Source organism: Ursus americanus, chromosome 19, assembly GCF_024610735.1.
Source record: "Ursus americanus isolate L20-20 chromosome 19, mUrsAme1.1.p, whole genome shotgun sequence".
Classification (NCBI taxonomy): domain Eukaryota; kingdom Metazoa; phylum Chordata; class Mammalia; order Carnivora; family Ursidae; genus Ursus; species Ursus americanus.
The window spans coordinates 37211797-37239627 of NC_142145.1; the positions used below are offsets into that span (position 1 = coordinate 37211797).

The 27831-nt window shown below is 37.1% G+C and overlaps 1 protein-coding gene and 1 long non-coding RNA gene across 12 annotated transcripts in view; one reads left to right on the forward strand and one right to left on the reverse strand.

The window, feature by feature from the left end:
- The window catches only part of NOL4 (nucleolar protein 4), a 301648-nt gene that overhangs the window by 245001 nt on the left and 28816 nt on the right, over positions 1-27831 (forward strand). The window lies entirely within an intron of this gene.
- LOC123776692 (uncharacterized) overlaps positions 1-27831 on the reverse strand; it is a 130889-nt gene that overhangs the window by 22162 nt on the left and 80896 nt on the right. For 4 of the 10 annotated variants that reach the window (XR_015727718.1, XR_006775450.2, XR_006775457.2 and 1 more), the window contains one exon: positions 10328-13969. This is a non-coding gene — a long non-coding RNA (uncharacterized LOC123776692). The remainder of the gene's footprint in view (positions 1-10327; positions 13970-27831) is intronic. The other 6 variants (XR_015727716.1, XR_015727721.1, XR_015727722.1 and 3 more) reach the window with 6 other exon arrangements.

The window sequence follows — 27831 nt, forward strand, 5'->3', positions numbered from 1 at the left end:
TAAAAATGCCTGAAAATAAAGACCAATTTTAATTTGAGTATTTGACTTAGGCTTGGTGAGCCTTTAATGTATTTGGGAGGGAACTGCATTATTAATGTCAAAGAGTATATACTCTAGAAAATCACTTCCTATAGAATACTGGAAATAAGCTCTGAGTTGTTCAGGGGTGACTGGAAAGCTGGGGCTGGCTCTTTGGTCTGCTTTAAAATTGAAGTTGCTCTAAGGACAGGATCACTAAGCTTTAGTCTGAATCAGTTGCCTCCAAATCAAAAGAAGGGTGCGTCAAGTGGAAGGGAAAAAAAGAAAGCCTCTTATTTAGGAAAGAAACTAAATTTCAAGTGTATATTCAGTTTTTCCAAAGCTAATGAGTCTTCTCAGTTGTTTTCAAGTCTCGTTTGTATTTAGACAGGAAATCAGCAGGAATGAGAAAGTTCAATACCAGAAAGGGACAACACAAACAAAAGCTGAGCATTCCTTCAGCCAAAAAAGCTGGAAACTAACAAGTCTTTTTAAATATTTGACATGGGAAATAAGAACTGATAGGTAATTCAGAACTCAACCACCAAATCAAAACATTTGGGGGAAAAGTGTATTGACTGTAGATTTTATTGACAGAAACTTTGTTTTTTAGACTTAAACAGTCATTGATTTATTAGTGATTTATTTAACATCAAGTAATAGCAATACCGATCACTGACTGAGTCCTTGTGGTGCTTCATGTAATTTCCATTTATTCCTTACACAGTCCTCTGAGATCTGTTTTGTAGTTTTGTGGAAAAATTTTATAAAAATTGAACTTGCCCCAACTTAAAAAAATAATGTTTAGGCACCACTTCCTTTTTTTCCTAATGTTTGAAACCCGTTTTCTGAGGCTCCAAGACAGTGAGTGACTTTCCCAAGGTCCCTCCTTAATAAAGGGAGGTGGCAGGATCTGAGCACAGGCTTTCTGACATCAGAGGCCGATTGTAAACCACTGAGCTAACTGTTCAAAGGAAGCAAGTACTGAAGTATGTGATAGCCTCTGGTAAGAACTAATCAACTTTTTCTCTCCAGAGACACTCCTATTCTGGACATTTTATTTAATGGGTGAATCATACAATATGTCGTCTTTTGTGCTGGGCATCTTCCATTTAGCATGCTGTTTTAAAGGTTCATCTGTATTATAGTATGAATCAATACTTCATTCTTTTTTATTGCCAAATAATGTTCCATTCTGTGGCTGTGCTATATTTTGTTTAGCCATTCAATTGACAGGCAGTTGGATTTTTCTCACTTTGGGGTTACTATGAATAATGCTATAAACATTTATGTACAAGTTAGTGTACATATGTTATGATTCTTTTGGGTGTATACCTAGGAGTGAAATTGCAGGTCCATTCATATGGTAACTCTATGATTAACATTTTGAGGACATAATAGACTCAGTGTGAGGTGTCTTTTCATTTGTTATCAATCTTTAAAAATTTTTCTTACCTATGTTTTATAATATTTACAATACAAGCTTTGCACTTCTTTTACCATTTCCTTTTGTGATGCTATTGTAGATGGAATGTTTTCCTTAAAATATTCTGTATATTTTTTTATGATTGGAAGAGTTTGTAAAGTAGTGGTATTAATTCTTAAAATGTTCAGTAGAATTCAGGAGTGATGATACTTGTGTCTGGGTTTTTCTGAGGGGTTTTTGATCACTAACCCATTCTCTTGTTATAGGTCCACTTTTATTGATTATTTCTTTTTGAGTCAGTGTAGGTAGTTTCTGTATTTCCAGAAATTTGTCCATTTCAACTGAATTATATCTAATTTATTGACATAGTTGCTCATAGGATTCCTTTATAATCCTTTCTGTTTTCATAAGGTCAGTAGTGATGCTCCCTCTGTAATTTCCGATTGTAGTTATTTGGGTTCTCCCCTTTCTTCTTGGTGACTCGAGCTAAAGGCTTGCCATTTTGCTTGATCTTTTCAAAGAACAAGTTTTGGCTTCATTTTCTTTTTTTTTCTATTCTCTATTTCATTGATTTTTACTCCCACATTTATTATTTCCTTCATTTTGCTTCCGTTAAGTTCAGTTTGTCCTTGTTTTCCAGTCTTATGCTGAAAAGTGAAGACATTTATTTGAAGCCCATTTTTCTTCTTCATATATAGCTATTTACAGCTATAAATTTCCTTCTAAGCATTTCTTTATTTGCATCACAAAGCTTTTGTTATATTGTGTTTTTGTTTTCATTCTCCTTAAAGTGTTTTCTAATTTCCTTTGTCACTTCTTTTTTGACCCACAGGTTATTTAGTGATATGTTGTTAATTGCTACATATTTGTGAATTTCCCAAATTTATTCAGTGATTTCTAATTTTATTCTATCGTGATTGGAAAACACACTTCATATATTTCAAACCTTTCAAATTAATTAAAGCTTGTTTTATGACCCATATTGTGGTCTACCCTAGAGAATGTTGCATGTGTACCTAAGAAGAATGTGTATTCTGCTGTTGATGGTTGAGTATTGGCAAATCTGTATTAGGTCTAGTTGGTTTATACGGTTGTCCAAGTTTTCTATTTTTTTTATAATAATTTTTTATTATGTTAGTCACCATACAGTCCATCCTTAGTTTTTGATGTAATGTTCCATGATTCATTATTTGTGTATAACACCCAGTGCTCCATGCATTACATGCCCTCCTTAATACCCATCACCTGCCTATCCCAATCCCCCACCCCCCTCCCCTCTGAAGCCCTCAGTTTGTTTCCCAGAGTCCATACTCTCTCATGGTTCATACCCCCTTCTGTTTACCCCCCCCCACTTCATTCTTCCCTTCCTTCTCCTACCGATTTTTCAGCTATTTCTTTAGTTCCATAAATGAGTGAAACCATACGATAATTGTCTTTTCTGCTTGACTTATTTCACTTAGCATAATCTCCTCCAGTCCCATCCATGTTGCTGCAAATGTTGGGCAATCGTTCTTTCTGATGGCTGAGTAATATTCCATTGTATATATGGACCACGTCTTCTTAATCCATTCGTCTGTTGAAGGGCATTTCGGCTCCTTCCACAATTTAGCTATTGTGGACAATGCTGCTATGAACATTGGGGTGCATATGGCTCTTCTCTTCACTCCGCCTGTATCTTTGGGTAAATACCCAGTAGTGCAATTGCTGGATCATAGGGTAGCTCTATTTTTAACTTTTTAAGGGACCTTCACACTGTTTTCCAAAGTGGCTATACCAACTTGCATTCCCACCAACAGTGTAAGAGGGATCCCCTTTCACCATATCCTCTCCAACATTTGTTGTTTCCTGCCTTGTCAATTTTTGTCATTCTGACTGGCATAAGGTGGTATCTCAATATGGTTTTGATTTGAATTTCCCTGATGGCTAATGATTTTGAACATTTTTTCATGTGTCTGTTAGCCATCTGTATATCTTCATTGGGGAAAAGTGTCTGTTCATATCTTCTGCCCATTTTTTATTTGATTATTTGTTTCTCGTGTATTGAGTTTGAGAAGTTCTTTGTAGATCTTGGATACCAGTCTTTTATCTGTAGTGTCATTTGCAAATATCTTCTCCCATTCCGTGGGCTGCCTCTTAGTTTTTTTTGACTGTTTCCTTGGCTGTGCAGAAGCTTTTTATCTTGATGAAGTCCCACAAGTTCATTTTTTCTTTTGTTTCTCTTGCCTTTGGAGATGTGTCAAGAAAGAAGTTGCTGTGGCTGATGTCAAAGAGGTTGCAGCCTATGTTCTTCTCTAGGATTTTGATGGATTCCTGTCTCACATGGAGGTCTTTCATCCATTTGGAGTTTATCTTTGTGTATGGTGTGAGAGAATGGTCAAGTTTCATTCTTTTGCATGTAGCTGTCCAATGTTCCCAGCACCATTTATTGAGGAGACTGTCCTTTTTCCACTGGGTATTTTTTCCTGCTTTGTCAAAGATTAGTTGCCCAAAGAGCCGAGGGTCCATTTCTGGGTTCTCTATTCTGTTCCACTGGTCTATGTGTCTCTTTTTGTGCCAGTACCATGCTGTCTCTGTGATCACAGCTTTGTAGTACAGCTTGAAATCTGGCAATGTGATGCCCCCAGCTTTGTTTTTCCTTTTCAACAATTCCTTGGCGATTCGGGGCCTTTTCTGGTTCCGCACAAATTTAAGGGCTGTTTGTTCCAGCTCTTTGAAAAATGTCATTGGTATTTTGATAGGGATGGCACTGAAAGTGTAGATTGCTCTGGGTATCATAGACATTTTAACCATGTTTATTCTTCCGATCCATGAGCATGGAATATTTTCCCATCTTTTTGTGTCTTCTTCAATGTCTTTCAAGAGTGATTTGTAGTTTCTAGGATATAGATCCTTTACGTCTCTGGTTAAGTTAATTCCAAGATAAAGTATGATTTTTGGTGCTATTGTAAATGGAATGGATTCCCTAATTTCTCTTTCTTCAGTCTCATTGTTCATGTATAGAAATGCAACTGATTTCTGAGCATTGATTTTGTATCCCGCCGCGTTACTGAATTGCTCTATAACTTCTAGTAGTTTGGGGGTGGAGTCTTTTGGGTTTTCTATATAGAGTATCATGTCATCTGCGAAGAGAGACAGTTTGACTTCTTCTTTGCTGATTTCAATAGCTTTTATCCCTTTTTGTTGTCTGATTGCTGTTGCAGGGACTTCTAGTACTATGTTGAGTAATAATGGCAAGAGTGGGCATCCTTGTCGTGTTCCTGATCTTAAGGGAAAGGCTTCCAGCTTTTCCCCATTGAGAGTGATATTTGCTGTAGGCTTTTCATAGATGGCTTTTATGAAATTGAGGAATATACCCTCTATCCCTACGCTCTGAAGGGTTTTAATCAGGAAAGGATTATGTATTTTGTCAAATGCTTTTTCTGCATCAATTGAGAGAATCATATGATTCTGGACTCTTTTCTTGTTGATATGATTTATCACACTGATCGATTTGTGAATGTTGAACCATCCGTGTAACCCAGGGATGAATCCCACTTGGTCATGATGGATAATCCTTTTAATGTACTGTTGGATCCTATTAGCTAGGATCTTGTTGAGAATTTTGGCATCCATATTCATCAGGGATATTGGTCTGTAATTCTCCTTTTTGATGGGGTCTTTGCCTGGTTTGGGGATCAAGGTAATACTGGCCTCATAGAATGAGTTTGGTAGTTTTCCTTCTGTTTCTATTTTTTGAAACAGCTTCAGAAGAATAGGTATTATTTCTTCTTTTAAAGTTTGGTAAACTTCCCCAGGGAATCTGTCAGGCCCTGGACTCTTGTTTTTGGGGAGGTTTTTGATCACTGCTTCCTATTTCAGTCTTAGTAGTTTGTAGGTTTCCAGGAAGGCATCCATTTCTTCCAGGTTGTTTAATTTATTGGCATAAAGTTGATAAAAGTTTCCAATGATCCTTCCTATTTCATTGGTGTTGGTCGTGATCTCTCCTCTTTCATTCATAATTTTTTTAATTTGGGTCCTTTCTCTATTCTTTTGAATAAGTCTGGCCAGTGGTTTATCAGTCTTATTTATTCTTTCAAAGAACCAGCTTCTAGTTTTGTTGATCTGCTCTACTGTGCTCCTGGTTTCTAATTCATTGATCTCTGCTCTAATCTTGATCACCTGCCTTCTCGTGCATGGGTTAGGCCTGTTCTTCTGTTCCAGCTCCAGCTTCTTGAGGTGAGAATATAAAAACTGCGTTTCAGATTTTTCTATTCTTTTGAGTGAGGCTTGGATGGCTATGTATTTTCCTCTTCGGACTGCCTTTGCAGTGTCCCATAGGTTTTGGACCAATGTGTTTTCATTTTCGTTGGTCTCCAAAAATTGTTTAATCTCCTTCTTAATTACCTGGCTTGCACAATCATTCTTGAGCAGGATGGTTCTTAGTTTCCAAGTGTTTGAGTTTCTTCCAAATTTTTCCTTGTGATTGAGTTCCAGTTTCAAAGCATTGTGGTCTGAGAATATGCAGGGAATGATCTCAGGCTTTTGGTATCAGTTGAGACCTGTTTTGTGACCCAGTATATGGTCTATTCAGGAGGAAGTTCCATGTGCATTAGAAAAGAGTGAGTATTCTGTTGTTCAGGGTGTAGTGTTCTGTATATATCTATGAGGTCCATCTGGTCCAGTATGTCATTCAAAGCTCTTGTTTCTTTGTTGATTTTCTGTGTCAGTGATCTGCCTATTGCTGAGAGCAGAGTGTTGAGGTCCCCTACTACTAATGTATTATTATCTATATGTCTCTTTATTCTGGTTAAGAGTTGGCTTGTGTATCTAGCTGCTCCCCCATTGGGGGCATAGATATTTATAATTTTCATATCCACTTGTTGGATACATCCTTTAAGAATAATATAGTGTCCTTCTGTATCTCTAACTACAGTCTTTAGTTTAAAATCTAATCTGTCTGATATGAGAATTGCCACCCCAGCTTTCTTTTGAGGTCCATTGTTATGAAAAGTGGTTTTCCATCCCTTCACTTTCAGTCTGGATGTATCTTTAGGTTCAAAATGAGTCTCTTGTAGAGAGCAAATGGATGGGTCATGTCTTTTTATTCAATCTGCAACCTTGTGGCGTTTTATGGGAGCATTTATGGGAGCATTCACATTGAGAGTGATTATTGAGAGATATGATTTTAATGATGTCATGTTGCCTGTGAAGTCTTTGTTTCTATAGATTGTACATTTCTGTTCTGTATCATTCTTGGCATCCTTTTACTTTTATAGAACCCCATTAATATCTCTTAGGGCTAGCTTGGTGGTCACATAGTCTTTCAGTTTCTGCCAGTCTTGGAAGGTCCTTATCTCTCCATCAATTCTGAATGACAGCCTTGCTGGATAAAGGATCCTTGGCTGCATGTTCTTCTCAGTTAGAGCTTTGAAAATACCCTGCCAACCCTTCCTGGCCTGCCAGGTCTGTGTAGACAGGTCTGATGCTATTCTGATATTTCTCCCTCTGTACATGAGGATTTTCTTCCCCCTGGCTGCTTTCAAGACTGTATCCTTGGATCTAATATTTGCGAATTGCACTATGACGTGATGTGGTGTAGGTCTGTTCTCATTGACCTTGGGAGGGGTCCTCTCTGCCTCTTGGAGATGAATGCTTGTTTCCTTTGCCAGATTAGGGAAGTTCTCAGCTACAATTTGTTCAAATATCTCTTCTAGACCTCTCTCTTTCTCCACCCCCTTGGGGATGCCGATGATTCTGACATTGGAACATTTCATTGAGTCTGTAATCTCCTGTAATCTACATTCTTGAGATTGGATTTTTTTGAGCCATGTTTCTGTTTTTACCTTCTCTTCTACCATCCCAACCTCTAATTCACTAATTTGTTCTTCTGCCTCATTACCCTAGCCGTCAGAGCATCTAGTTTAGACAGCATTTGATTCATAGCATTTTTAATTTCTGCCAGATTCGCTCTCATTTCCACCCTTAGAGATTCTATATTCTCGTTAATATTTTCATTAATATTTTTTTTCAAGCCTACACATCATCTTGACCATTGTTACTTTGAATTCCATTTCTGACAATTTGGTTATATCTATATCCATCAGTTCTGTGGCAGAGGTCACAGACTCATTATCTTTTCTTTGCTGGGGGGGATTTCTCCTCCTCATCATTGTGATGAGGAGAGGTTGCGGGGATGCCCAGAGCCCAAATTATTGACTAGGACCCAGGCAGTGTGCACTTGTTTTATAGGGACTTTAGGGATGTGGGCCTCTTGATTTTTCAGCCTGCCTTCTGGGGGTGAGGGGGCTGCCACGCTGATACTCAGGCAACCCTGTTTGGGTAGAGTCTCCCTGTCCCCTGCGAGGGGGGATGAGGATGGGCACAATGTGAGCTGGTATTTCTGGGCTTTTGTTCTCTGGCGGCTTTCCCTGGTGGTTTTCTGTGACTCTTCTGAGAGTCAGAGCAGCAGTGGCTGTATCGTAGCCTCTGTCTCAGAACAGAGATTGCAGTCCGCTCTCCACTGAGCTCTCCTGGCCACTCTAACTCTGTTTCTATTGGTGCTGCTAAAAACCCCACAGCGTCCTGGTTGTGCGCCCGATAGCCGGTGTCCCAGCCTTCGCTTCCAGGGCCAGCACGTCTCTGTCCTTTGTGCTTCTAACACCGCCAGCCGCCAGCCGCCCCCGCGCACTCCCGAGCTCCCTGTTTCAAGTGTGGTTCCCACGCGCTCCGGAGCGCTGGTTTTCAGTCTGGTCGCACACGCTCCTGAGCTCCTGGTTTCAGTCTAGTTCAAGTGTCAAGTTTTCTATGTTCTTTTTGATCATCTGGCTAGTTATTCTATACATTATTGAAAGAAGTTTATTGAAGTCTCCCAACTACTATTATTGAATTGTTTTCTTTGCCTTTGTTTCTAATAGTTTTGGTTCATTTATTTTGGGACTTTGTCATTAGGCATATTTATGGTTTATATTGTTATACTTATTGATGGATTAACTCTTTTGTCATTTAAAATATCCCTTTTTATCTTTAGTAACTTCTTACATCTATTTTGCCTAATATTAGTTATTTCTGTAATATCATGGTGGTACTGAAAATGAAGAGAAGTGGGCCAAACTTTGGACATGGAAGTGACATATAAATGAATATAGGACAAATTGAGTATTGCTCACCTCTACTCAAATACAACCAAAATAATTTATCTTTGCTCCATAAATGGCTGTATAATACAGGAACCCAATGCCAAGTGAAAATGTAGCACTTCTTATTTTAAAAGTAAGCCTATCAAGATGGTGATAACACAGAATTACACGATGCTTCCGAGCTCAGGATCCTGTGGCACTATACATGCTTCATGCTCCACTTTGCTCCTTGACTTATTGAGCAATTTGGAAGAAGCACTGTGTGTTCATGAAAAAGGCAGATAGTGACTGGTGGGAAGGAAAATAATATATACAAAGAAGGACAAGATTGAAGACACCAGTGAATATTTTGAGTTTTTGAGGAGAGAGGAGAGAACTTTGGGGCAATAGCCAATCATGAGTAAATATTGAGAAGGAAATTAAAGGAAGAATTTTGCTATGAATTATTAATGAGCAGGGCACCAAAAATGTTTCTTGCCCTTCAACCCATTTCTCCACATTGGAACCAAAGTAATTTTTAAGACAAGAAAAATCTGATTGCATCATTCGTTATCTAAAACCCTTCTACGGCTCTCCTTGTTCTTAGGAAAATGACATTACTTAGCCTTTTAGGCCTCAAGGTTCACTCACCTGAACTTTTCTTTGATGTGCCCTTTTCACTCCCATGTCCCCCATTTATTGCTCATCTTTTAAATCCTGAATTCAAAGTCTAGATAAAATACAGTCATAATTTTCATAGCATCCCGAGTTTGTCCTTTGAAGCATGTTCCACAGTGCACGGACAGATAGACACCCTACACACCTTCACACACACGTGTAATTGCAATACGTTGGTAGCCATTCCTCATTTTTATTGCTCAGTCCTGCTCAAAAACCACCCGGGAAATCTGGTATAGATCCTAAGTATGCAGCCTTATACATGGTTAGAATGCAGGTTTTATAAACTGGCAGCTTAAAGTTAGGTACTGTGATACTATGGTGAGGTTTACCTTGTCCATAAGTTACTCCCAGAAAACCCATCATAGGATGATACGTCTAAAGGCACTTAAGAAATAATTCAATAGTAACCTCTTTTTATTTATTTATTTATTTATTTATTTATGTTTTAAGATTTTATTTATTTATTTGACAGAGACAGTGAGAGAGGGAACACAAGAAAGGGAGCAAGAAAGAGGGGGAGAAGCAGGCTTCCCACCAAGCAGGGAGCCAGTGCAGGGCTCGATCCCAGGACCCTGGGATCACGACCTGAGTGGAAGGCAGACGCCTAAGGGCTGAGCCACCCAGGCGCCCCGTAACCTCTTTATTTTTAAAAGGCTCTTACTAAAGAAACAGACCAGGAAAGTAAGGTGACTTGCTCAAGGTCACACAGGCTGACATTTTGGTTATTGGATTAATAAATATATCTTTTGATTTCTGTATGTTGGTATAAATGTCTTTTAAGGACACAGTAAAGAACAGCTTTGAACAGTTCAGACTGTGTACCAAAGCAATGAAACAGGAGTAGCAGAATAACCAGTATGGCATGCGGCAAATTTAAAATGGGTGGCTGTCTTTGAGCGTTGGCTTTGGGATGAGTATAATGGAGTTAAGAAAAAGAGGCAAAGGACTAGTCTTGGCAAATAACAGCTTCAGGCTTAAACCAAAGAGAATTTCTCTACCTCACGTTTGAAAAATAACTCTGGCTGTAATAATGGTAGCAAGGCAAATGGTTCCTTTCAGGTTGTGAAGGAGCTCTAGATAACATTTTTCTCTCAGAAGCGCGTCCTACCTGTGATACTGGTGATGGCTCCTGCTGTTTTGATAGTGTTTTGTTTTTGTTTGTTTTAATCACAGAAAGGCAGCTTGATTGGTCAGGCCCACAATCTCCTTTATTTGGGGACTTTCTTCATAAAATCTGGAAACCCCAAACATTTTGACTTTTTAAAATGGTATTATCTTGAGTTTATTTCTTCATTTTTAAGACCTCAGAATGTCATTCCCTGTAACAGATTTGGAGCTATGGAGAAAGAAACTATATACATATACATAAATCTTGAGAGCTAAAAAGGACATGGCAGAAGATTAGCATTATATGAGATGCCAACATCATCTCTGACGGCTGACAACTCCAGTTACTCTAAGTTTGAGAACTCTTGGTTTTAGGATTTGTAAGATCTGAAAACTGTAGAATGGAGCAGTAACTTTCAAGAGAGCAAGGTGAATTAGCTACACATCTGAATTCACAAAGCAGATGAAGATAATCAGAATTTAAATCATTAAATGGGAAGCATAATGTGGATTAGCTGCCTAAATAGGCAAAGATTGAAGGAGATACAATGTTTGTGAAACCTTTTATCCTAATGTAATAAGAACATGAACCGTGTAGATTTGTGCTATGGTCAAAAAGAATATGAGGGCAGAAGAATGAGAAAGGAAACCTTAATGGCATGTGGACTTAGAATCCAAAGACTTCAGAGTTTGGGTTCTCATTTTCAAATCACTTTCTTAATTTCTTTCTTAATTTATTTGGGGTGCTATAACAAAAATACCATAAAGTGGATAGCTTAAACACTAAGCCTTTATTACTCAGGGTTCTGGAGGCTATGGAGTCCAAGATCATGGTGCTGGGAGATCTGGAATCTGGTGAGAACCTACTTCCTGGTTCCTAGTGGGCCACCGTTTCACTGTGCTCCACATGGTAGAAGGAGTGGGGCCTCTCTGATAAAGGCACTCCTCCCGTTCCTGAGGGCTCCACCCTTACAACCTAACCACCTTCCAAAGGTCCTACCTCCACATACCATCACACTGGAGATTAGATTTCAATATATGAATTTTGAGAGGAAGGCAAACATTCAGTCTATATAGCAGGCACTGTAAGAGAAACAAAGTTGAGTAAGGCAGAATCACTGATACTTCCTCTTCTTGTCTAAACATCAGAATTCTTTAAGATTCTGATTAAATAATACTTCCTCGGGGAAGCCTTACTGTACCTCACCACCCTCCCACCCTTTGGGAGAGTTATTATTCTCCTACTTATGTCTCTATTCAGCACTTGTCTCATTGAATCATAACATAGGTTTTCAGATATTTTCCCTAAATACATGTGTACGCCTTGAAAAAAGAAACTCTGTCTTGTTCACTATTATATCCCCCGAATAAATATAAGTGCTCAACCATATTGGCTTAATGAATAATAAATGTTTTAAAATAGAACACTTGTGCCAAAAGTGAAAAAGGTGCAAAGAGAATTATTTATGTGTATTGGATCACAGGGCTAAGGGTTGATTTTAAATAAAGCAAAGGAATCAGAAGTAAGAAGAAAATTGAATCTGGAGATTCTGTGGGTGAAAGAGGAAGAGTCCAAGAAGTTTTACACGCTGCTTAATTTTGAATACGGTAGCAGTAGGAAAAGCTTGCCCCTGTTGGAGACTTCATAGCAAGGAAAGGGTGCCCTTCAAATCCTTTGTTAGCCAACCTCCATTTGTTTAGCGCTGGCAAGGGTCTGCACCCAACAATCCAAATTTTCAAGTTGGAGTGTTATCAAAATGACAGCAGTTACAATTTGTATAAAGAATTTATTCAAATTATCAAACTGAAATGAGAAGCAAGCAAGCAGCCAATCCTCCTGTTATTATCACATCCAATTACATAGGACTTTGGAATGCTTTCTTCCTATCAGGAAGTTCACACTGAGCTGTCTAAAGAGGGCAATTGTGGTTTGCTGCAGTTATCCATTGGATCTCCTGAGTCTAAATTATATGCATAATGCATAAGTTAACTACTGATGTTTCCTCTCCACAAACTCCATTGGGCAGACTTTTCAATTTGTTTTTCAACTCTGATATAAACTGGGCTGATATACAGACCGAAATTTAACAAGACCAAATTGTAGTAATAATGACCATAATAACTAACATTTGTGTGGCAATTTCTAGTTTGCCCGAATCTTTACATCCATTATCTTCTTTGCTCCTCACTAATATTCAGGGTTGTTGGCTGTAAAGATGCTTTGGATCAGAACCTATAATTATGAGTCTAAGGAAGCTTGGCCATAAGTTTCACTACCATGCTAGAGCTCCTTGATGGTGACATGACTGCCTTTGTGTGCGGAGAGCGCTGCCTCTCGGCATCAACATTCAGAAACATGACTGTCATCTGACATTTTCAGGGGAGCACTTCTATTCATGCACTCTCTTTGCTTCTCCTCCATCCTTCACCCTTCAATCCACTACAGCTGGCTTCTCTCCCACTATTTATGCCAAAACTGGTCAGGGCAAGTTTATCTATGATTCCACTTATTGTCAAATTACAGATGATTTTTGCCTTTTACCTTACCAGATTTCTTGGGTATATTTGTATCTGTTGATTATTAGAGCCTTGAAACATCCACTCTTGGCTTCCATGATAATATGCTCTCATGTCACTTTCTTCCTCAGATAATTCTTCTCTTTCTGCATTTCTGGACTTTCTCTCTCTCTAGTCGTGCCCATACTGGGATTTTCCTAGCGTATCCTGACCTTGTCCCTTTAAACCTCTTGTTCTGCACACTGCTCAAAGGTGAGCCCACTAGCTCTTATGGTTTTAGAATACGCCAAAAACGGCGTATCTCACCCATGCTTTGCCCTCAGCTTCAGATTTCATATCCAGTTGTCTACCAGACAGCTTGATCTAGACATCCCAAGAACATTCATATTCAATTATTTAAAAATGAATTCTTCATCTTGACCCCTCTTATTGCCATGTCTTTGGGGTTATCTGATGCAGGAATGCCCTCCCCTGCACCTCACACCAGCTATAATGTTCTCTATAATTTTCTGGTTGCCTCCCCCATTAAGTTTTCTCCTAGGTGTTGCCATGATACCTAGGCATACCTCTTATTTAACCTGTGATGTGCTCTTCTCTATACTGGACTGTGTAAAGTTTGAGGACAGGCAAGGTGATTTTTTTTTGACTATTCTAACACCAGCATCAATAAATAACCAGCTTATATTCACGTTCAATGAATATTAAATGGATAAATAAATGACTCGAAAAGAAATTGTTCTAATAAAATATTGTACCTGTTTAGAGAACTTAACTAAATCCAGTTGAGCATGGTAATCATCAGTTGAGGATGTCTTCTAAAGTTTATTCTCATTTTCTCTTAATATCCTAAAGAGCACAATACTGGAAGAATTATTTCATATCAAACATTTCAGACAGATGTTTTGAAATACACAAATTCGATTTTAAAATGTATTCATCTTTAAGTTCTCTGATTCAAGGGAGAAATGTTTACATAGTTTTCCAGGGAACTGGCAAGGTGCTCTTTTTTACCTTTACTTTATCGTCTTAGTAACTTGTCCTGGTTCACTAGCCACATGCAAAGTAGTGCAGAGGCCTGGGGGAGGGATTCATCATCAGCCTGCTCCAGAAGACCAGCTGGGTGTTTCTGTTGTGTGAAAAATACATAAGATCTATTCTGTAAAATTGTGTACATAACGATTTTTACAAAGTAGAGCCTAAAAGTGATTACAGAAATTAAGCAACCCCTACGGTTAATTTGCATGTCATTTACGCAATGGAAAGATCTGCATGATGACAACATATGTGAAAAAAGATGACCATGTGATCTAATTGAAGTCAACGTAAGTGGGATTATGCAGTTATTACATCTCAGTAGCGTTCCAATATACCTGAGTGAGTTTTCAAAGCAAATTCTATGGCACATAGTGGAGACTTCTTTTGTATCTGGTGATTGTGCCATCATGGTGTCCAATTTGTGACTATTCTCAGAAAGCCCATTTCTTCCATGTGAATTCCTTTGATGACCTATCTTAGTATATTTCTCTAGTTTAAACCCTACTCATTTGTATCCTTATTTTTTTTTTAAGTTTCTCAACATCTGTACTATCCACTACAATAGCCACTAACCACATGTGGCTATTGAAATTGGAATTAAGTAAAACTTAAACTTTAGTTTCTCAGTCACACTGGAACACATCTCAAGGTCTCAGTTGCCAAAGTGCTGAGTGGCTACTGTATTCAGTAGCACAGAAGAGCATCTCCATCACCACAGACATTTCTGTTGGACAGTGCTATTCCAGACCCTACTCTTCTCACCTTACACCATTGTATTGGCTTCTAGAGGGTTTTATTACTGCAGAAAACTTTTTCTACATTTATTCCATCAAGCTCCTTGTGTTTAATTATATATGCATTTTTCACTCCTAAATAAAATTAGTGGGGTCAATGAATAGCCTTACGGAAACTTAAATGGTGATTCTTAAATAACAATGCTTTTAATTCAAACTGCCCAGCTTTTAAATAACTTGCAGTCATTTTAGGGTTCTGAGAAAAGCTAATAATTTGTAACATAGGCATTGAAAACCTCTTTGGCAGAAGCTGGCATTACTTTAAAATTAGAAACGACAAATTTTTTAAAAAGATTTTATTTATTTGAGAGCGAGCGAGAAAAAAAGCACAAGCAAGGGGCAGAGGGAAAGGGAGAAGCAGACTCCCTGTTGAGCAGGGAGCCCAAAGCGGGACTCAATCCCAGGACCCTGAGGTTTTGACCTGAGCTAAAGGCAGATGCTTTACCTGCTGAGCCACCCAGACACCCCGAAACAAAACAAATTTTACAAGAGTTTCATTGCAACAGAATTTCAAACTCTGTGACATTTAGAGAAAGCAAGCCCAAACTGAAAATGTTTGAAATGTGACCCCAGTTTTGCCCCTGAGTTCATTCTATTTTTCCAGGTTTTCCCACATGTACCATGATAATAACCTAGAACTGAGGTGAGACTGAATGATTTACACGTCTGTGTCTTGAGATACATTGTTTAAGGGAGATGCTTATTGGTAAATTTTAATGATTGGAAATTATGTTAATCAGTTGCTGGAAAATTGAAAGGAAAATGACACGAATTACCTGCAAAATAAGCTGAAGCATCTTTCAGTTTATCTGACCGAGCCCCCAGATCTTCCAGCAGGTTTCTGTTCAGTCAGGGAGAATCAGAGAAGGGGCTCTGAATAAAAGAAGTGAGTGGCCCTACGTTTTCTCCGGACGGCCAAGCACGTGTACCTGGTGTTACAACTCCATATTGATCAGGCCTTCCGGCAGCAGCTTCCTAAAAGCCCTTCTCTACTGTAAAATGGATCTTTACTGACTGTTAAGATCCTCTTTTTGTTTTGTGTTTTTTGTGTTTGTGCCTACTCACTGAAGGGAAGGAATGAAAAGATGACTCCATTAGTATTCTGGGACCTTTCTTTTTGAGCCTGCTAGGATCCACTTCAGGGATTATCCAGGTGGTATGAGTTCCTAATGGTTGGCCGGGCTTGTTTTCCTTGTACAGCCTCCTTTGAACTTTGACATGTGCTCTGGGAATCTGTCTGAACAAACAAGTTAAATTTTACTGGCCTCACCAGCCCGCTGCTACTCAGGATGGAGCTCTTTGGGGAGTTCAGAATGTTCTGCTTTTCTAGGAAGTCAGAAATATCACTCTCTGTATGGAAATTGAATTAGCCATTTCTACATTCCTCTTTCCTGGGTTCAGGTACTGATGCACCTTCCTGACATAGGCACCAGGCTGCTCCCCGGCCTCACTAGAGATCTTGGGTCTGTCTGCCTGAATCACTCCAAGAGGGTAGGAAGGCCGGAGTTGCCTTATTCTTTTTTCTTTCATGTTAACACATTTCAAATGCCAAATATGATTACAGTTACAATGCTAATATTTCCTTTTGTGGTTTCAAGGCACACAGTCATTTTCAATGACATTTGGCTCTTGACTAACATACAAATGCTTTTTCTGAGAGCCCTCCTTCCATCCACATGCCATTGCTGGAACCAGTGGGAGTGAGTGAGTCCACAGAGTGCAGACTGTCTCCTGTGTTGCTATTTGGTCCCCTCGTCAAATTCAGAACTAACAAATGATTAATGTGTGGTGACTAACATTCTGGCCAATATCTCAGTGGTCTCAGGGAAACACAAATGATCTCCAATGATTAAACTCATTAGGGAATATAATCCTCTTGACTACAGTAGTCCCCCCCCCTTGTCTGCAGGGGATATTTCCAAGACCCCCAGTAGATGCCTGAAACTGTGGATAGAACTGAGCCATATAAACACTATGTTTTTTCCTATATTACATACCTATGATAAAGTTTAATTTATAAATTATATTTTTAAATTTACATATTTATAAATTTAGTAATTTATAAACTAGGCATCGTAAGGAACTAGCAATAACTAATAAAATAGAACAGTTATACAATTTACTGTAATAAGTGTTACATGAATGAATGTGGTCACTCTCTCAAGATATCTTACTGTACCATATTCACCCTTCCTGTGATGGTGTGAGATGATAAAATGCCTATGCGATGAGATGTCACATTAGCACTCAGTTGCTATTGCCCTTCAGATGATACCTCAAAAGGAGGATCATCTACTTCCAGATGAAGTTGACCAGAAGCAACTGAAACCCTGGAAAGGGAAACCATACATAAGTAAGGACTGCTGTACTCTGAATGTATCCAAAAGTAATTTTTACACTAAATTTAGTGCCCCCATTTTCCTGGAGGCAATATTGTAGGAATAAACATGTTTTTTAAATTTTAATGATGGTATAACATACACTGTTATGTTAGTTTCAGGTGTACAATATATAGAGTCAATAATGCTATACTCAGTGTTCATCACAGTAAGTGTACTCTCAATCCCCGTCACCTGTTTCACCCATCCTTCCAACCCACCTCCCCTCTGGTAACCATTAGTTTGTTCTCTATATTCGAGAGTCCTTTTTTTTTGGGGGGGGGGGTTTGTCTCTTTGTTCTGTTTCTTAAATCCACATAAGTGAAACCACATGGTATTGTAGTTCATGGACTTATTTCACTTAGCATTATACCTCCTAGATCCATCCTCCTCATTGGAAATGCCAAGATTTCATTCTTTTTTATGGCCGACTATATTCCATTGTATAGATTCTTTTCGGATTCATCTATTGACGGACACTTGAGCTGCTTCCATAATTTGGCTATTGTAAATAATGTGGCAGTAAACATAGGGGTACATGTATCCCTTTGAATTAGTGTTTTTGTTATTTTTTTAGTAAATACCCAGTAGTGCAATTACTGGATCACAGGGCAATTTTATTTTTAACTTTTAGTGGAAGCTCCATACTGTTTTCCTCAGTGGCTGTACCAGTTTGCATTCCAACCAACAATGCAAGAGGGTTCCTTTTTCTCCACATCCTCACCAATGTTTGTTTCTTGTGTTTTTGTTTTAGCTATTCTGACAGGTGTGAGGTGCTATCTCATTGTAGTTTGGATTTTCATCTCCCTGATGACGAGTGATGTTGAGCATCTTTTCATGCGTCTGTTGGCCATCTCTTGTCTTCTTTGGAGAAATATCTGTTCATGTCTTCTGCCCATTTTTTAGATTTTTTGTTGTTGTTGAGTTGTATCAGGTCCTTATATATTTTGTATACTAATGCTTTATTGGATATGTAAAGAAGAAAATGCAAATATCCTCTCCCCTTCAGTAGGTTGTCTTTTAGTTTTGTTGACTGTTTCCTTCACTGTACAGAGCTTTTTGTTTTGATGTAGTCCCAATAGTTTATTTTTGCTTTTGCTTCTCTTGCCTCAGGAGACCTATCTAGAAAAACATTGATGTGGCTCATGTCATAGAAATTACTTCCTGTGCACTCTTCGAGGATTATTATGGTTTCAGGGCTCACATTTAGGTCTTTAATCCATTTTGAGTTTATTTTTGTGTATGTTGTAAGAAGGTGGTCCATTTTCCCCAACACCATTTGTTAGAGAATTTTCCCCTTGTATATTCTTGCCTCCTTTGTCAAAGATTAATTGACCATATAATCATGGGTTTATATCTGGGCTCTCTATCTGTCCCATTGATCTATGTGTCTTTTTTGTGGCAGTACCATACTGTTTTGAGTACTACAGCTTTGTAGTATATCTTGATATCTGGTATTGTAATACCTCCAGTTTTGTTCTTCTTTTCAAGATTGCTTTGACTATTCATAGCCTTTTGTGGTTCCATACAAATTTTAGGAGTATTTATTCTAGTTCTGTGAAAAATGCTATTGGTATTTTGATAAGGGCTGCACTAAAACTGTAGATTGCTTTGAGTAGCATGGACAGTTTAACAATATTTGTTCTCCCAATTCATGAGCATGGGGATATCTTTCCATTTGTTTGTGTCATCTTCAATTTCTTTCATCAGTGTTATAAAGTTTTCAGAGTACAGGTCTTTCACCTCCTTGGTTAAGTTTATTCCTAAGTATTTCATTTTTTGGTACAATTGTAAATGGGACTGTTTTCTTAATTCATTAAGCTACTTCATAATTAGTGTCTAGAAATGCAACAGATTCTTATATATTGATTTTGTATCCTGTGACCTTACTGAATTCATTTGTCACTTCTAGCAGTTTTTTGATGGAGTCTCTAGGGTTTCCTATATATACCATCAGGTCACCTGCAAATAGTGATAGTTTTACTCCTTCCTTACTAATTTGGATGTTTTTATTTTCCTTGTTTGATTTCTGCATCCAGAACATCCATTACTATGTTGAATAAAAGTTTGAAAGTAGACATCCTTGTCTTGTTCCTGACCTTAGGGAAAAACCTCTCAGTTTTTCACCCTTGAGTAATAAGGTTAGCTGTGGGTTTTTCATTCATGGCCTTTATTATGTGAGGTATGTTCCCTCTAAGCCTACTTTGTCAAGGGTTTTTTATCATAAATGGGTGTTGTACTTTGTTAAATACTTTCCACACCTATTAAAATGATCATATGGTTTTATCCTGACTCTTGTTGATGTGATGTATCACAATGATTGATTTGTGAATATTAAACTACCCTTACAACCCTGGAATAAATCCCACCTGATTGTGATGAATGATTTTTTAAAATGTATTGTTGAATTCAGTTTGCCAATATTTTGTGGAGAATTTTTACATCTATGTTCATCAGAAATATTGGCCTGCAGTTTTTTGGGTTTTTTTTCTTTTTCTTTTTATAGTGTGTCTATCTGGGTTTGGTATCAGGGTAATGCTAGCCTTGAAGGTTTCCTTTCTCTTATATATTTTGGAATAGTTTGAGAAGAATAGGTATTAACTCTTCTTTAAATGTTTGGAATAATTTACCTGTGAAGCTGTCTGGTCCTGGACTTTTGTTTGTTGGAAGTTTTTTGATTACCAATTCAATTTCATTGCTGGTAATTGGTGCGTTCAAATTTCTATTTCTTCCTGATTCAATCTAAGAACTTATTTCTTCTTGGTTGTCAAATTTGTTGGCATATAATTTTTCATAATATCCTCTTACTATCCTTTGTATTCTGTGGCATCGTTATTTCTCCTGTTTCACTTCTGATTTTGAGTCCTCTCTTTTGATGAGTCCGCCTAAGGTGTATTAGTTTTGTTGATCTTTTCAGAGAAACAGCTCTGGGTTTCATTAATTCATCCTGTTGTTTTTTCAGTTTCTATTTTTATTTCTGTTCTAAAATTTATTATTTTCTTCCTTCTAGTTGTATGGGTTTTATTCTTCTTTCCTTAGCTCCTTTAGGTGTAAGGTTAGGGTTTTGCTTGAGAAGTTTTTGCTTCATAAGGTAGACCTGTATTGCTATAAACTTCCCTCTTAGAACAACTTTTGCTGCATCGCAATGATTTTGGACTGTTGTGTTTTCATTTTCATTGTTTTGATGTATATTTGAATTTCTTCTTTGGTTTTTTGGTTGATGGATTCATTGTTTAGTAGCATGTATTTAACCTCCATATATTTATGTTCTTTCCAGATTTTTTCTTGTGGCTGATTTCTAGACTCATAACATTGGGGTTAGAAAAGATACATGATATAACTTTGATCTTTTTGAATTGGTTGAGACTTGTTTTGTGGCCTAAAATGTGATCTGTTTGTTTTGGAGAATGTTCTGTGTGTGCTGTTCTAGGATGGACTGTTTTGTATATATCTGTCAGATCCATCTGGTCCGATGTGTCATTTAAAGCCACTCTTTCTTTGTTGAATTTCTGTTTGGACGATCTAACCATTGCTGTAGGGAGGGATCCCTACTATTTTTGTGTTACTATTGATCACTTTCTTTATGTCTGTTATTAGCTGCTTTATGTATTTGGATGCTCCCACATTTGGTCCATAAATATTTACAATTGTATCTTGTTGGATATTCCCTTTATGATTATATAATATCCTCCTTTGTCTCCTGTTACAGTGTTTATGTTTTGTCTAATACAAGTTTTTCTACCCCGGCTTTCCTTTCACTTCCATTTGCTTAATAAATAGTTTCCCATCCCTTTACTTTCAATCTGTACGTGTCTTTAGGTCTGAAATGAGTCTTTTGTAGACAGCATATAGTTGGGTCTTATTTTTTTTAATCCATTCTGTGATCCTGTGTCTTTTGATTGGAGAATTTAGTACATTTACATTCTAAGTTATTGACACATCTATATGGCCATTTCGTTACTTGTTTTATGGTTGTTTTTGTAGTTCTCTCTTCCTTCTCTTGCTCTCTTCTCTCATGGTTCGCTTGCTACTTTAGTGATATGATTGGATTCCTTTCTCTTTTAGTTTTTTATTTATTATTGGTTTTTGATTTGTCATTACCATTAGGTCTATAAATATCTTATGCATATAGCATTGTAGAGTAGGTTAATAGTCACTTAAGTTTGAGCCCATTCTAACAGCACTAAATTTATATGCCTCTCCCCTCCAAACATGTTAGATATATATCATATTGTATATCTTTATATTTTGTGAATGCATTGACCGATTTTTTTAGATATACTTAATTTTACTGTTTTTGAGCTTTCTATTTTCCTTACTCCTAACTTATGATCTTTTCTTGCCACTCAGAGTCCCCCATAACATTTCTTGTAGGAATGGTTTAGTGGTCATGAATTCTTTTAATTTTTGTCCGGGAAACTTTTTCCTTCTATTCTTATTGGTAGCCTTTCTGGATAGAGTGTTTTCTTCCCTTTCAGCTTTGAATATATCATGTCACTCCCTTCTGGCTAGCAAAGTTTCTGCTGAAAAATAAGCTGTGGCATTATCGGTTTTCCCTGGGATGTAACTGTCTTCTATTGCTGCTTTTAGAATTCTCTATCACTACCATTCACCATTTTAATTACTATGTGTCTTGGTGTGGACTTCCTTGGATTGATTTTACTGGGGATTCTCTGTGCTTCCTGGATCTGGATTTCTGTTTCCTTCCCCAGATTCAGGATGTTTTCAGCTATTATTTCTTCAAATACATTTTCTTCCCCCTTTTCACTCTCCTCTACTTCAGGGAGACCTATAATGTGAATGTTATTACACTTGATGGTGTTGCTGAGTTCCCTTAATCTACTTTCATTTTTTATTATTCTTTTTTCTCTTTCCTGTTCAGCTTTATTTCTTTCCATTACTCTGTCCTCCAGGTCACTGATTTGTTCTTCTGCTTTTTCTAGTCTATGTATTCTACCCAGTGTGTTTAATTCAATTAATTGAGTTCTTCATCTCTGGTTCTTCTTTATGTTTTCTCTTTTTTGAGGTCCTCACTGAGGTCGTCCTCTCTTGTTCTCAAGTCCAGTGAGTATCTTTATGACCATTACTTTAAATTCTCTATCAGGCATATGACCATTACTTTAAATTCTCTATCAGGCATATTACATATATCTGTCTCATTTAGCTCTCTTGCTATGATTTTCTCCTTTTCATTTGGGACCTATTCCTCCATACCCTTATTTTGTCTAACTCTCTGACCATTTCTATGTGTTAGGAAAATCAGCTGCATCTCTTGCTCTTGAAAGAAATGGCCTTATGAAGATGTCCTGTAGTGTCTTGCAGTCAATGTCCCCTGTTTACCAGAACCTGGTGCTACAGAATTGTTTCCTCTATGTGTGTTGCATGCACCTTGCTATTGTTGGCTGAGCCCCATTTGTCTTTATTCCAGTCACCTACAATGGCTCTTTCTGCCTGTTTTGGGCAGGGTTTGGTCCCTTTGTGTTATTAGGCCAGTCTGGGGCTGCTAGAATCTAGTCATTGCTAGATTTTGTGGTAGCACCAAACTGCAGGACCCTCTCCCTATATTGTCCCCTGTGAAGCTTTTTTTGGTGGACAGGGCCTGCAGTGAGACCAGACATCTGCCCTCTGCCCACTGCAGAGGCTGCAGTTGGACTGGTGTGGGTGGTTATCTTCCCCTCTCCCTTGGGCAGGAGTCACTTTGGAGTGTTTCTGAACCCTGTGAGGCTAAAGTTACTGTCAAAAGTATGTTGGAGGGAGCATGTCCACAGGAGAATGTGGGGGCAAAGTTCAGGGTGCCAGCAAGCTCTGCATCAGTTCAGTGCAGGAGGGGACCTGCAGCCCTGTGGGAAAACTCCTGCCCAGGTTGAGATGGAAGGGGTGGGGCACGCTCGTTAGCAACCTAGGTGGAGGGTTTCCACTGTGCTGGTTCCCACAGGTGTCCATGTCACCATGGGACAAGGTGAGCTTAGGATCTTCCTAGGCTGTTCTCTTCCCCAGAAGTCATGTTTTCTTATTACTTTGTTCTTAAAAACATATTCATAAACAGTTTATCCATAAATGTGAGAGGTCATACTGTTTAGTTTTTGTATGATCTTCTAAAGGAAACCTATATTTTTGTGTTTATAATATACCTACCTCTTTCATATTCTCAATATTCACAAGACATTCTTCTCATACCACTCTAATTATGCTTTCCCATGATTTCTTCTATTTTGTGTAAAATATTAACTTGCTTTGTATATAACTTAAAAACAAAAATGAAACATTGGGAAGAGGACATTAATATCATGGATATTCATCAACCCTATCTTCACATACAAGAAAGTATTTTGTTTATGTTCAAAAAAAGTTGTACTTAACTTTTAAATCTCTTGATTTTTAACAAATCAAAGTACATATTTGATAAAAAAAAAAAATACATCATTGAGTTACCCTAACCCCAACTATTACTTCTTAAAGTTTTTTTTTAAGTGAGGTATAATAGCCATATAACATAATATTATGTTAGTTTCAGGTGTACTACATTATTCAATATTTGTATACATTGCAAAATGTATAGTTAACGTATATCACCATACATAATTACAAAACTTTTTTTCTTTGTGATAAGAACTATTAAGGTCTACCATCTTACCAGCATTCAAATATGTAGTACAGTATAATGAATATATGATCACCTTGATGTATAATATATCCCCATGACTTATTTATATTGAAAATTTGTACCTTTTGACCCCCTTTGCCTATTTTCCCACCCCCAAAACTCACCTGTGATAGCCACTAGTCTGTTCTGTGTATCTTTGAGCTTAGTTTGATTTTTTTTTTTTAAGATTCCACATATAAGTAAGATCATACAGTATTTGTCTTTCTTGGCACAATTTATTTCACTTAGTGTAAAGCCCTCAAGGATCATCCATATTGTTGCAAATGGCAAGACTTTTTAATTTAAATAAAAAGTTTATATTAAATTTTCTTTATCCTTTTATCCATCAGAGGATACTTGGGTTGTTTCCACATTTTGGCTCTTGTAAGTAATGCAGCAATGAACATGGGGGGTATATACTTTTGAGTTAATGTTTTCATTTTCTTTGCATAAATACCTAGAAGGGAAATTGCTGGATCATATGGTAATTCTATTCTTAATTTTTTGAGGACCCCCCATACTGTTTTCCACAGTGGCTGCACCAATTTGTATTACCACTAACAGTGTACATGGGGCCCTTTTCTTCACATCCTTACCAAAACTAGTTATTTCTAGTCTTTTAGATATTTTAGCCATTCTAACCAATGTAATATATCTCATTGTGGTTTTGATTTGCATTTCCCTGATGATTATTGTTGTTGAGCATCTTTTCATGTGTCTGTCGGCCATCTGCATGTCTTCTTCAGAAAAAAATGTCTATTCAGATTCTCTGCTTATTTCTTAATCAGATTGTTTGTTTTTTGGGGTGTTAAGCTATAGGATTTGTTTATATGTTTTTGGTATTAAACCTCATCAGATATATGACTTGCAAATATGCTCTCCAATTCAGTAGGTTGCCATTTATTTTTGTGGGTGGTTTCCTTTGCTGTGCAGAAGCTCTTTAGTTTTATTTAGTCACATTTGTTTATTTTTGCTTTCATAGCTTTTGCTTTTGGTGACAGATTTAAAAATAATCACCAAGACTGGTGTCAAGGAATTTATGGCCTATGATTTGTTCTAGGAATTTTATCATTTCAGGTCTTACATTCATGTCTTTAATTCATTTTGGGTTCATTTTTGTCCATGGTATAAGATAGTGTCCAAAGTCTTTCTCCATTGCATATTCTTGGCACCTTTTTCATAAAATAATGAACCATATATGCATGGATTTATTTCTAGGCTCTCAATTCTGTTCCATTAATCTATGCATCTGCTTTTATGCCAATACTATTCTGTTTTGATTACTATGACTCTAGTTTGAAATCAGGGAGTGTGATGCCTCCAACTTTGTTCTTCATTCTCAAGATTTCTTTGCCTAGTCAGGGGCTTTGCCTATTCATGTTCTTTTTGTTGTACCACACAAATTTTAGAGTTGTGTGTTCCATTTCTATAAAACAATGCCATTGAAATTTTGATATGGATTGCACTGAATCTGTAGATTGCTTTGGGTAGTATGGAAATTTAACAATATTAATTTTTCCAATCCATTGGTATAGCTTTTTATTTGTGTTGGCTTTAATTTTTTTCATCAATGTCTTAGAGTACAGGTCTTTCACCTCCTTGGTTAAACTTATTCCTAAATAGTTTATTCTTTTTGATGCAACTGTAAATGGAATTGTGTTAATTTTCTAATAATTTATTAATATACAGAAGCACAATACATTTTTGTATATTGATTTTGTATGCTGCAACTTCACTGAATTTAACGACTGCCCCCAAAAAACTATGTTAGGGTTTATATATGTCATCTGTGAATAATGGAAGTTTTACCTTTTCTAATTTGGGTGGCTTTTCTTTTTCTTACCTTCTCCCTCTGGTTGGGACTTCAAATACTATGTTGAATAAAAGTGGTGAGAATAGGCATCCTTTTCTTTTTCCTGGTCTTAGAGGAAAAGCTTTCAGCTTTTCAGGGTTGAGTATGAGGGTAGTCGTGAGTTTGTAATATATGGTCTTTATTATGTTAAGGTAAGTTTCCTTTCTATCTTCTCTGTGAGAGTTTTTATCATAATTGAATGCTTAATTTTGTCAAACACTTTTTCTGAATCTATTAAGAGGATATGATTTGTATCCTTCATTTTGTTAATGTGCATCACATTGAGTTGCAGATATTGAACCATCCTTGGATCACTAGACTAAATCTCATTGGGTGATAGTGAATGATCCTTTTAATGCATTTAGATTTGCAAATATTTTATTGAGAATTTTTGCATTTATGTTCATCAGGGATATTGGCCTATAATTTTGTGTCATCCTTGTCTGATTTTAGTATCAGAGTAATGATGGCCTTGAAAAAAAATGAGTTTGGAAATGCTTCCTTCTTATTTTTTGGATGAGTTTGAGAAGGAGTGATAGTCATTCTTTGACTATTTGGTAGAATTCACCAGTGAAGCCATCTGGTTCTGGACTTTTGTAAGTTTGATGACTGATTCAATCTCTTTACTAGTAATCAGTTCATTCAGATTTTTTAATTCATGAGTCAGTCTTGGTAGTTTGCATGTTTCCAGGAATTTGTTTCTTATTTGTTGGTGCATAATTGTTTCTAGAAGTCTCTTACAATCCTTTGTATTTCTGTGGTATTAGTTGTAATGTCATCTTGCATTTTGGTTTTGATTTGAGTCCTCTCCTTTTTTATTAGTCTAGCCAAAGGTTGTCAATTTTGTTTATCTTTTTGAAGAACCAGGTCTTGGTTACATTGATTTTTTTTCTATTGCCTTTTCAATCTTTATTTCCATTCTGATCTTTGTTATTTCTTTCCTTCTACTCACTTTGGACTGCATATGTTCCTCTTTTTCTAGCTCTTTGAGGTGAAAGGTGTTTGAAATGTTTCTTGAGGTAGCCATTTATTGTTGTGAACTTCCCTCTTAGAATTCCTTTTGTTGGGGTGTCTGGATGGCTCAGTTGGTTAAGCAGCTGACTCTTGGTTTCAGCTCAGGTCATGATCTCAGGGTTATGAGATTAAGCCCCACATCTGGCTCCACACTCAGCACAGTCTGCTTGGGAATCTCTCCCTCAGCTCCTCCCACTCGTGTGTGTGCTCTCATTCATAAATAAATAAATATTCAGTCTTTTTAAAACCTCTGCTTTTGCTGCATCCCTTAATACCTTGAGACATATGAAAACTTTCTTTTGTAATTTTTCCTTTGACCCATTGGTTCTTTAGTAGTATTGGTGGTTTAATCTCCATGATTTGTGAATTTTCTGCTTTTCTTGTACTTGATTTCTAGTTCATACCATTGCGTTCAGAAAAGATGCTTGATAAGATGTCAATCTTCTTAAATTTATTAAACTTATTTTGTGACCTAAAATGAACTATCCTGGAGAATATTTCATGTGTACTTAAGAAGAATGTGTTGTTTGACAGAATGTTCTGTGTATGTTTGTTAAGCCAATCTGGTCTAATGTGTTAAGAATGCTGTTTCCTTTTAATTTTCTATGTCTTGAATCTGTATTTTTACCCCCAAGGTTTATTGATTAAAAGGATATTAAGGAGAAAGTTTTATTTCACATGGGTCACTGTTTCCATCATGTTTTTTTTTCCTTTATAGTTTTGAATAATTGTAATTCAATTGAATTAAATGTGGGCACTTTTTAAAATTTATGATATAATTGACGTATAACATTGTTTAAGGTATACCATGTGTTATTTATATATTGCGATATGATTACCACTGTAGTGTTAGTTAACACTTCTATCATATCACAATTTTTTTTTGTGGTGGTGCAACAATTAAGATCTAGTCTCTTAGCAATTTTGACGTTTCTAATACAGCATTCATTATTTATAATGACTAAGCTGTGCATTAGATCTCTAGGACTTATTTATCTACTTGCTCTAAGTTTGTACCCTTAATCTCTCACCCCCTCATACTACCATTATACAATATGTTTTTTAAATTTGTATTTTATAGATTACACGTTTATAAGGGATATCCTAGAGTATGTGTCTTTTTCTGGCATGTTACTTAGCATAACATCTTCAAGAACCATCCACGTAGTTGGAAATGGCAGGATCGACTTCTTTTACTTGGCTAAATATTCTATTGTATATATATGCCACAACTTCTTCATCCATTGACAGTCACCTATGCTGTTTCCATAT